The sequence below is a fragment of the Solanum dulcamara genome, chromosome 5, assembly GCF_947179165.1.
Source record: "Solanum dulcamara chromosome 5, daSolDulc1.2, whole genome shotgun sequence".
In the NCBI taxonomy this organism is placed as follows: Eukaryota; Viridiplantae; Streptophyta; class Magnoliopsida; order Solanales; family Solanaceae; genus Solanum; species Solanum dulcamara.
The window spans coordinates 34,567,460-34,578,776 of NC_077241.1; positions in this window are offsets into that span (position 1 = coordinate 34,567,460).

Consider the following 11,317-nt stretch of genomic DNA (forward strand, 5'->3'; position numbering starts at 1 on the left):
GCAACTAACAATATTGGTCTAGCAACCTATCTAACAAGGATCGGTACAACAATAAATTTGATTGTAAGGGGACCAAAGAAAGATAACTAGCCCAGCCACAACCTCATATATAATCACCAAGGAAAAGGCATAGGGATTTTCTCAACCACCACTACTCTACACAAAACGTCGGCCTTGTCGATCCAGTTCTAAAAGAAATCAGCTACAACACCAAAAGATACACACATAAGTCCTAGTAAAGCTGCCAACACAATCATGACATACATAACCAGTCAAATAGGCACGTACGAATATGAAAACCCAAAACCACACAATACAAGCAATGAATGAAAAAATAATGAATTTGCACCAAAAATAATAAATATCATGATCCTCGGCCTCTACCGGGCTCATAGATGCATAGAACGGATTATGACCGACCTCGGTATGAACACCTGAAGCACCAACAATAACTTTGGGCACTACCCCTAACTGAAGGTGGAATAAAAGCATAATACTGAACTGGCTGAGGAAACTGTACACAGGTCCCACGACTAGGACAACCTTTATATCAATGGCCAAGCACTCCAAAGATGGGAAACGGTGCAACAATTTTGGTCTAGGCAATAGAAGAAGTCATAAGCATCTGAAGGATCAACCCTCTCCTATGGCAATCCCTAGACTAGTGGTCAAGATAACCATAGTCATAACATCCTGAAATTGAATGCCCTATAATAATCCAAGCACAATAGGAAGGGAGCAAATTTGATCCCCAGCATGCACATGCACTAGACCTACCCTTATGGGGTAGGCTACCATAAGTGTCCCTTCACCAAACTTACTATACTAGGGCCCTGCGACGTTGTCTAATAAAGTGGCCTTCCTCACCAGACTTATGGCAACCGTCAGCAATAACATCCCGCTAAAAGCACCCAAATGGAATAGGATAAGCTCCAACACCTAAAGGCCAAATGTGATAATCTAGAGAAACCTGACCTAAACTTTATCCGCTTTAAGCCCTATATCCTACCTCAAAATATCCTAAAACTTGGGGATCCACCATCATAGTCCTGTTAGGTCAATAAGGAAGATGGTCCTCGCATACTCACCCTGAGGTGGGATATTTTCATCCCTATGCTGGTAGTAATGCTTCTTACCACTACTTTTGTTTACCATAAAGCATGCCTGCTCCACTTCCCTCACGTGTATGATAATCTAGGGAGAGGTATACCCAGCAACTATCAAATGCTCTGATGCCAAATTGAGTAGTAAATACAACCCGCTAACAAACTCCAAACTCATAGCCCAATCTATAAGGGATAATATGAATTTATTCTCAGCCCACTCAAGAAATTCCATGATATACTCCAATACTGATAATGAACCCTGTTGGGAAACCACCAACCCATCTCTAGCCTAGGAACAATCTGTCGATGCTTTAGTAGAACATGTTGACGCTCCGATCGGGTCCACTGGAAAGCTCGTGCTATCTATCTAACAGAGAGTATATTCCAAATGATTAGTTTTAGAAGTTATTCAAAACAAGTAAACAAAATAAAGGGTCAAGAACAGAGTTTTCTAAATATGCCTCATAGCCTCTCAAAGATAGGACACGTATGTCTCCATATCGAGTCACAGGACTATACTAGGCATTACCCTCATACCAACTATACTGGTCAACCTAAAGCTCTGATACCAACTGTCATGACCTAATTTCGTAGGCTGTGACAGCATTTGCTAACACCCACCAAAACATAAGCCTAACCCTTAACCTATAACTTGGAACAAGAGGCAACAGGCTATCAAGTAGAAGATAAATAATAAAGCAGATAATAATCAATAAGAAGAAGGAGAACAACTTATATAAATCACAAGGAACCACCCAAGACCTGGCATCAATCGTTAATTGAGCTTTTAAATGAGAGTATGAATACAAAGCCTTTTTAGAATAAAAAATAAGTACAGAGAGTCTTTGAAAGAGAGTAAAGACTAGTCCTAGTCTGTCATAGATGGAAAATGGCAACTCTGAACTCGAGGAGCTTACTGAATTTTCAAACCAAGAGTTGACCACTCAAAATAAATGACAAAAATCCTTGATATGATCTGCAAGAGGAATAAGTGTAGTATGAGTACCAAATGAATGGTACTCAATAGCCATAGGCCCATTAAATAAAGTATAAATCTCAGGTAATAAGCTAAATATAGCATAGGTAAACAAACAAGATCTAACACAAGGTATAGCAGGAAATAATACTAAAGATTTCGGATATATATAAATATAGGAGATAAAGTCAAAGATAAAATTTTCACGTGCAAGCCACAACCTATTTACAGTAAAGTGGAACTAAAGGATCCAACTAATCAAGGATGAAAGAATTGTCTACCACAGCTAATCAGAAGCCACCTAAGGACCAAACTAACTGAGTCTAACGGGAAATACCCAAAACAAAAACCTATAGTACAACACCCTGAAAACTAACTACAAGTACAACAAGAGATAACAATAAGTATAATCAGATAATAACCAACTGAACGCCCATACTAGTTGAAGGCACAAATAGTTAAAACATACCCCTAGCCCCCAAAAACATGGGGACCACACCAAACATATATACTGGTGATAAGCGATGCTAATGAATGCAACTTTATAGTAAAATCTACTAACATCATCGATAGCTCTCTACAATAAACAACTACTCAAGTGTATAGACCCACCCTGGCCCTTGGTCTTCCAGGCGGCACCCATGTGACTCCCTCATCTAGTGAAGTGGCACACTAGCCAAAAGGGACCATAAGGGATGTGGGATTTCCGTATATACTGTCTGGACCCAAACCAGGTCTTACATAGATATATAGTATGGTACCAGAGATTTAATGGCCAAGCCAACGTAGAAAAGGGTGATGCTGCACCGGATAATCAAGTAGGGGCTAAAGGCATCCTAGATGGACCCAAAGTATAAAAAAGGCTATGTTGTGCTAGATATCAATAAAATCTGAGCATATCCTTGATGCCTCTAAAACTATCCATATAAAAAAGCACGTTCTCGATGCCTCATAAATTTCAAATAAATTATCCAAATGTCCCAGGTGGTACGACTCCCGTTAAAACCAATTTAAAAGTAATAAATGGGTGACAAAGCCTTCTCAAAATTATTAGTGAAAATCCAATCAAATTATAGGGGTCGAATCACAAAACATGTGAATATGCTCAATATATGGGACCTAACAGTTGAAGGGAATTCATATGTGAATTCCCACATAGATGATCATAGAGCCTTAGTGCAAAGATTATAGAGTCTTTGAGCCATAGAATCCTTGGACCCTAACTTGCTTTGAAGATGAAACCCTTGGGAGAATGTTTTAGAGAGAAGATTATTCTAATAAAGGATTGGAGAGTGAATGATAGGAATTCAAATGGTTTGGGTTGTTATAGTCTTAGGTCATATGCTTAAAATAATGTAGTCTAGGAATTTTAACGAGCTAGAAAGGACAAAAATGCCCTTACTTAAAACTGTTAGAGGACTTTCGAAAAGGTTGATTGAGATCACATTTTGGTTCTACAAGTTGTTGAACTCTGTCTTATCCCCCAATCACCCTAAGCTACTACTCAGGAAACCTTAAAGAATATTGGCGAGATAGCCTGGCTCACAGATCCATTCGTTGTATCGTTGTTCTACCATTTCTCCTTGCTCCTTAAACTCAATCCTTACTACCTTCTATGAAGTATTGTACAAGCTCAGCCTGCTCGCATGTCCAATTAGATGGGTTGCCATCATAATCCTCCTCTCGGCCAATTTTCCTCCAAAGCTGTAACCTTCTCTAAACAAAAGGCATAGGTCTCCACCTCGTCGATCTGATTTAAGTGAGTCTCCAAATTGACTTGTAGCTCACCAAACCTCCCCGAACCCTAAAACTTCCACTCATGTTGACTTAGTGAGCTCATAGGGCAAAGGGAGAGTTGTTCGACCACTTGGCGAGTCACCAAGTGCCATCTGCGAGCTCTAACTTCTAATTTTTTCACTATTCCCTCTTTTATATAAAAGTTCAAACATTTCAACTTCTGGGGCCTCATAATATCTCCCCCTCTTGTGAGTAGTAATCCTCAAATGGGACTCAACTAGAATGAAACAAGTAGAAAAAGAAACATAGCAGACCAACATGAATGCGACATGATACTTGAAATGCATAAACCATGAGAATTTCAACATAACATAAATCATAGATTTAAAAATAAGCTTCATGAACATGCATACATATGATAATCATAAGAATGACTTAGACGCTTGATTTTGAAGGAGTGATCATTGAAGGAATATAGTACCTCAACTACGAATGAAAGGAAAGAGATAAGGATATCGTGATATCATATTGGCTTGGGCCTCCTATGTAGTGCCTTCAACCTCTTTGTTTCTCCACAACACCTTAATGAATGCAATTTCCTTATTCCTCAACCATCGAACTTGCCTGTCTAGAAGTTCAACCAAAAATTCCTCATATGACAAACTGTCCTTGACACCCAAACTATCCAAAGTCACAATCAAGCTAGGATTACCAAGATAAATCTTCAATAAAGACACATGAAAGACCGGATGTATAGATGCCAACTCTGAAGGAAAATCAAACTATATGCCACCTTGCCAAATATCTTCAAAATTTGATATGGGCATATATAACGCGAACTAGGCTTCCCCATATTTACAAAATGTATGACACCTTTCATGGGGGAATTTTCAAATAAACCCAAACATTAGCCTCGAACTCAAGTTCCCTTCTTCTTACATTTAAATAGGACTTTTGTTAACTTTAAGTGGTCTTCAATCTCTATATAATGAGTCTAAATTTTACCATAGCCTTATTTACAGTCTCAGGACCCATCAAAGTAACTTCACCAACTTCAAACGACCCAACATGAGACCTATATCTCCTACTATACAAATCTTCAAATTGAGTCATTTAGTTACTAGAATAGTAATTATTATTATAGGCAATCTCAATCGATGATAAATATTCCTCCCAATTCCCTTGAAATCAATAATACATGCATTCAACATGTCTTCCAAAGTTTAAATCATCCTTTCAGCTTGACCATTAATGTGAGGGTGAAAAGTGGTACTTAGATTAACTTTAGTACTAAGTCCCTTTTGAAAGGACCTCCAAAACTAAGATGTAAATTGTGTTCCTCGATCCAAAATGATAGACAAAGGAACATCGTGAATCTTAACCAACTCATGAATATATATATCCCAACATAATGGGAAGAAAATGCGCTGACTAAGCCATTCAGTCAATAACAACCCAAACCAAATCATGAATCTTATGAGTACTGTTATACCCCATACTTTTGCACTTTGAAAGAATTTGGTACCTTGAGAGGTTCTTGAGTTTCTTAAAAACAAATAAAATCTTAAGCTTCTTAAGTTTCTTGAAAGATTCCTAAGTTCTTGAAAGCTTCTTAGAAGTTACCATGTGAGTCGGATAGGCTATAATGCTATCAAACAACTATAAGGAAAGGAGAATGTGATACCCCATGGCAGGGAAGATTGGGAATAAAGTTATAGGAATTCAGAAAAAATTGGAGGCCAAGTAGTGAGTTCTTTGGACCCAACTTACTTGTGTAAGCTATTACTTTGGATGTGTTACATATGTAAGCTACCAACTTGGAAATTTTACATACTTAAGATACTTGAGTACGTAACAAGCTTACGTAGCAAGAATTACATAGATTCATAAAAGAGTATGAGATTACGAACTCATGAAGGGGAAAAGAAGGTGACATATGTCAGTATGAGAGAGTGCCACGTGGCAGCATGAGACAGTACCACATGGCAACAGCTAAAGCGAGGGGGTGGGCCCCTACATGCCATATGGAAGCCCCATATTGGAGGAGGTAATTCATTGGCCCAATGAGGACTTGACATATGTCACTACTTACGGCTTGACATATGTCACCACTTAGGGCTTGATATGTGTCACCACTTAGGGCTTGACATATGTCACCACTTAGGGGTTAACACATGTCATCCCCTTAGGTGGCCTATATATATATGTCTTAAGACTTATCAAATTTCCATACATTTCTAGAAAACTCAAGAATAAGAGAGAAAGGAAGAGAATAAGCAAGAGAGGTAGAGAGAGAAGGCCACGGATTTGGAGAGGAAAAAGGTAAGTTCTTCGATTTTGTTCTGTGAATTAATTATATAGGGTATAACATAATTTTATGAAGGTATTTTTAATTAAAATATATGGTTTGGAGAATCCCTAAAACATTAACAAATAGCTCCGAAGTTTCAGCTGCACTAAAGGAAATTTTGAGGTGAGTTCCGGCAAGTTTTGGCGAGTTTTGGGTAATGTAAATTTTCCCTTGTTAACTGGAGTTTATGATTATATTATGAGTTATATTACATGTCTTGAATGAGGTTGTAAGTGGAAAAATTTTATAAGGACGCTTGACGTTAGAAACAAACTAAATTGAAGTCGTTATAGCTAAATAAAAGTCGAGTACTGTGTTGTGATTATTGTGTAATGTTGCAGCTGGTTTGGTGGTGTGTTGCCAGGATGGAAAGTTTTCTAAAAAGTGTATGGGTGCTTATTGTTGCAGCCACATGACCCTCCCCCCATTTGGTATGGTTAAAGATTTTACGAAATAAAGATTAAAAACTCTATTTTGATATTATAGTTTTGAGCTTGTATATATGATGCTGGTTGTTTTTGTTGGTATGGTTGTTGACATGGTGGCCAATTTAAATCTCGGGGATATTGAAGTTATAGGGGAGATGTTGCCTGATTTTCAGTAACTTAGGAACTAGTAATGAACTAGTCGAGGTAAATGGATAAGGAAATGACCTCTATGGAGACTTGGTTGTGGAGTTGGAATTGGAAAGTGAAAGGTCATTAACCATAGTATTACTTTTATGTTAAATAGGTTTAAGAGACGACAAGGTGAATGTATTAGGAGTAATTCGTAAGAGGTATGTAAAGCTAACCGTTCCTTCTTTTGGCCTGTCTTTGACATAAGTATGTAAAGCTAACCATTCTTTCTCTTGGCATATTTTGACATATGTATATAAAGAATCTTCCTTTTTGGCATGGTTTTTATGAAACAAGTATATGACTTTTATATGATTCCAAGGAAGTTCTTATTCGTAGAGCCGCTAGGATGGCCATCTTCTTGATTTTTCAAAGGATATTTTACATGCCTAGATACGTGTATATGATTCCAAAAGTTCTATTTGTATATAACTCATAGTGATATTCAAAAGGTACTTTATACAACTCTTGTCTTGATTTTTGAATATTAGCTCATTTTGTTAACTCCATCAAGTCTTAAAAATGATTTAAAGTGCATTTAGTTTCTCACTACTCCACTCGTGGATGTCTAAATGCTTCCTTCATCGAGCCTGGGTCAGGTTTTGTTATTATGCGTACTTCTCTACATCATTCACGTGCCCTGATGTAAGGGGGCGGGTACGCCCTATATATGGGTTTGATTTGTAAAGTTATGACGTGACATATATATATACACATGATATGATCAGATATGACCATCTGATATGATATGATTTGTTACAGAGATATTCCCTACTCTAGAGTTATAATATGTTGTGGCGCCAGTGATGGGGCGGCGACCACGATTTTTTCACCGAGTCCCATAACGGGGTCGGATATGGCATATGTTTTTCTACATACATTATCTGTGGTTATGAAAAGCATTTTGATATTCTGGATATTTTGCTCATTGTTGCACCTTCTGTTCTGGTAATGGCTTTACCTATTACAGTCCATGCTTTACATACACGGTATATTTTTCATACTGACCCCTTTCCTTGGGGGATGCATTATATGCCCACAAGTACAAATGCTCATTTTGCTGATCCGCTCGCTTAGGACATCCACCCTATTGGTTGGCAGTGCTCTTTTGTCCCGAGCCCTATTTTGGTACTAACTTTTCTGTTGTACATTTATACATATTTGTTAAGGGTACGATAGGGCCCTGTACCATCATATGATTAGGATATCATTATGTAGAGGTATGTAGACGTGTTATGTGGGTTATGTATATATGTTTTAGGCTTTGTGTTCTGTGATGGCCTTGACGACCCTCTAGTGCTATATCTATTATCATGCGCTCTCTAGCGACCCCTTTTTGATTTCTTCATTTGTTTATTCTTCTAACATGCTAAGTGGGACTAAGGGTATGTATGGGTGCCCAGGCACTAGTCATGGCCTACGAAGTTGGGTCCTGACAAAAGTTGTATCAGAGCAGTTTGGTCCTCAGAATGTCTACAGACTGTGTCTAGTAGAGTCCAGTTTATCGGTGTATGTTGCACCACATCTATAAATAGGAGGCTATAGGACATTTAGGATGTTACCTTTCTTTCTTGTCTTAGATCATGCGATAAAACTGTATTATTAGGATGATTCTTCCCTAATGAAACGAATTGTTATAGTTTTCAGTAATGCCACCGAGGAAAGTGATAGTTGCACAGAAGGGAAAATCAGTAGCGCCTAGTGAGTCTAGTCAGGCCAATAGGGTTACTAAGGCCCGACCTCAGCTTGAGCAAGGGAATGTGCCCCCCGACAGCCAGTTCTGCAATACCATCAGTATCAAAGGAGCTTTGGGCATCAGCTGCAGATCAGAGGGAGGCTTCACCACCAATTTTCGGAGCCCTAGTACCCGAGCCTCTAGCTCCATATCCAGGAGTTAAGGACAGGGCTATACAGGATGTGGTCCAGCTTTTGACTAGATTAGTGGTAGGCCAGGAGCACAGATAAGGTTTAGGAAGAGATTAGGTACTCAGGTCAGATAGTTCGAGGGCTCATGAGTTTTTGACTTATAATCCTCCAAAGTTCTTCGGGACAAAGCCCAAGAAGGATCCCCAAGAGTTTACTAGAGAGATACAGCGTACATTGCATCTAATTAAGGCTTTTGCGATGGAGTCATTTCAGTTGGCCTTGTATAGACTGCATGAGGTAGCGGCTAACTGGTATGATTCCTGGGAGTTATCCAAGGGCAGAGTCGCTTCTCCAGCGATATGGGATGAGTTTGCGGAGTCTTTTCTTAGTCATTTCCTACCTCCTGACATGCGGAGAGCCAGGGTGAACAGATTTTTACTGTTGAGGTATCCAGGTCATAGTGTTCGCAAGTATAGTTTGGAGTTCGACTCATTGGCCTGATATACACCAGCTTTGGTAGCTGACATAACTGATAGGATGCTATGATATATGATGGGCCTAGATCGGTATCTGGTTGATAGTTGGTTGGTGATGGCTGCCCAGCCAGGGATGGACATCGCCCATATACATGAACATGCTTAGGGCATGGAAGACAGACATAGAGGACAACAGTCTGACCAGGATATTGGTAGGAGTCAGCCCAAGAGAGCTAGATCAGCCGGGTATTCTAGAGAGTTCTAGAGCAGAGCATCTTCGCAGCAAGATAGCAGACAGCCCACTCAGCCAACACGGAGTACACCTCTACAGTCCCTAGGCTGGAGACCAAACGGCACTGGATATTCTAGAGTAGGTCCGAACTCTAGGGCTTCCAGTTCGTAGCCAGATAGAGACTCTGGTCAGATGAGGCCACCCAGGCTTTAGTGTTCTTATTATGGAAGGTACCATCAGGGAGATTGCTACCATGTTACAGGGGCTTGTTTTTCTTGTGGCCATCAAGGCCATGCGATGAGATATTGCCCGTATAAGGGTAGTTTGGGTGGCGCAGCTCGGCCTACCAGATTAGCTGATGGGTCATCATCTTTTTCGATAGCTATGTACCCCATAGGGTAAGGCGCGGCTACACCAGCAGGCTATGGTAGAGACTATGGTGGAGTCTCTGGTTCTAGTAGTCCTTCGAACAATACTTATGCTTTGGCCACCCAGCAGGATTAGGAGGCATCTCCAGACGTGATCACAGGTACATTATTGACCTTTTCCTAGGCTGTATATGTACTGATAGATCCAAGCTCTACATCATCATATATTTCTCCATTGATTGCTGATAAAAATTAAGATGAATAAAATGTGGTCTCGAATAAACTACTATATTAGTTATATGACTCGAGTACCAGTACTTGGACTAAATTATGTACTATCTATTGAGAATACTAAGCACCCCATGGTTGTACTAGGGTTTCTTATAGGGGCAACCTAAAGAATGGATGATCTAACAGAGCGTGTAGACATGGTGTAGCATGTTAAATATCTTGGAATAGAATCATTTGCGTGTGAATAGTTGAAAATAAATAGAGGATAATATGGGTACATCCTAAAAGGGGGGAAGTGGACAATAAAAATACAAGCGTAAGATAAAATCAATTGACGCTATCATATGTAAATGGGAACGCTTAAACTTCAAACGAGATCCCTTAAGGGATGGATGTGATCATACCAGCACTAACTCACCAGATCCCATCAGAACTCCAACGTTAAGCGTGCTTTGGCGAGAGTAGTATTAGTATGGGTGACCCCTAGGAAGTGATAGAGGAAACGAAACACAAGTATCCATACCTATTCCCTACATCTACAAGTAATTCTAACCTTTGGAACTTTGATATTGATTGCTTGATGAAAGTATATGTTATGGCAATGGGACAGATAAACTATCCATATAGTCGGTATAAGATCTGTAGGAAGGTTTTGGTTCACATTCGAGGACTAATTGTTTAAAGGGGGAAAGGATGTTATACCCCATAAATTTGCACTTCGAAAGACTTTGGTACCTTGAGGGTTCTTGAGTTTCTTAAAAAAAAAATCTTAAGCGTCTTAAGTTTCTTGAAAGATTCCTAAGTTCTTGAAAGCTTATTAGAAGTTACCATGTGAGACGGATATTCTATAACACTATCAAACAACTATAAGGAAAGGAGAATGTGATACCCCATGGCAGGGAAGATTGGAAATAAAATTATAGGAATCTGGAAAAAATCGGAGGCAGCATGGCCTTAGTGTTTGCGAGTATAGTTTGGAGTTTGACTCATTGGCCTGATATACACCTGCTTTGGTAGCTAACATGACTGACAGGATGCACAGATATGTGATGGGCCTAGATCGATATCTAGTTGATAGTCATTTGGTGATGGATGCCTAGCCAGGGATGGATATCGCTCGTATACAGCAACATGCTCAGGGCATGAAGGACAGATAAGTCATCCCAAGAGAGCCAGATCAGCTAGGTATTCTAGAGAGTTCTAGAGCAGACCATCTCCGCAGCTAGATAGCAGACAGTCCACCCAGCCAGTGTGGAGTACACCTCTGCAGTCCCTACGTCGGAGACCAGACGGCACTGGATATTCTGGAGAAGGTTCAAACTCTAAGGCTTCCAGTTTATAGCCAGACAGAGACTCTG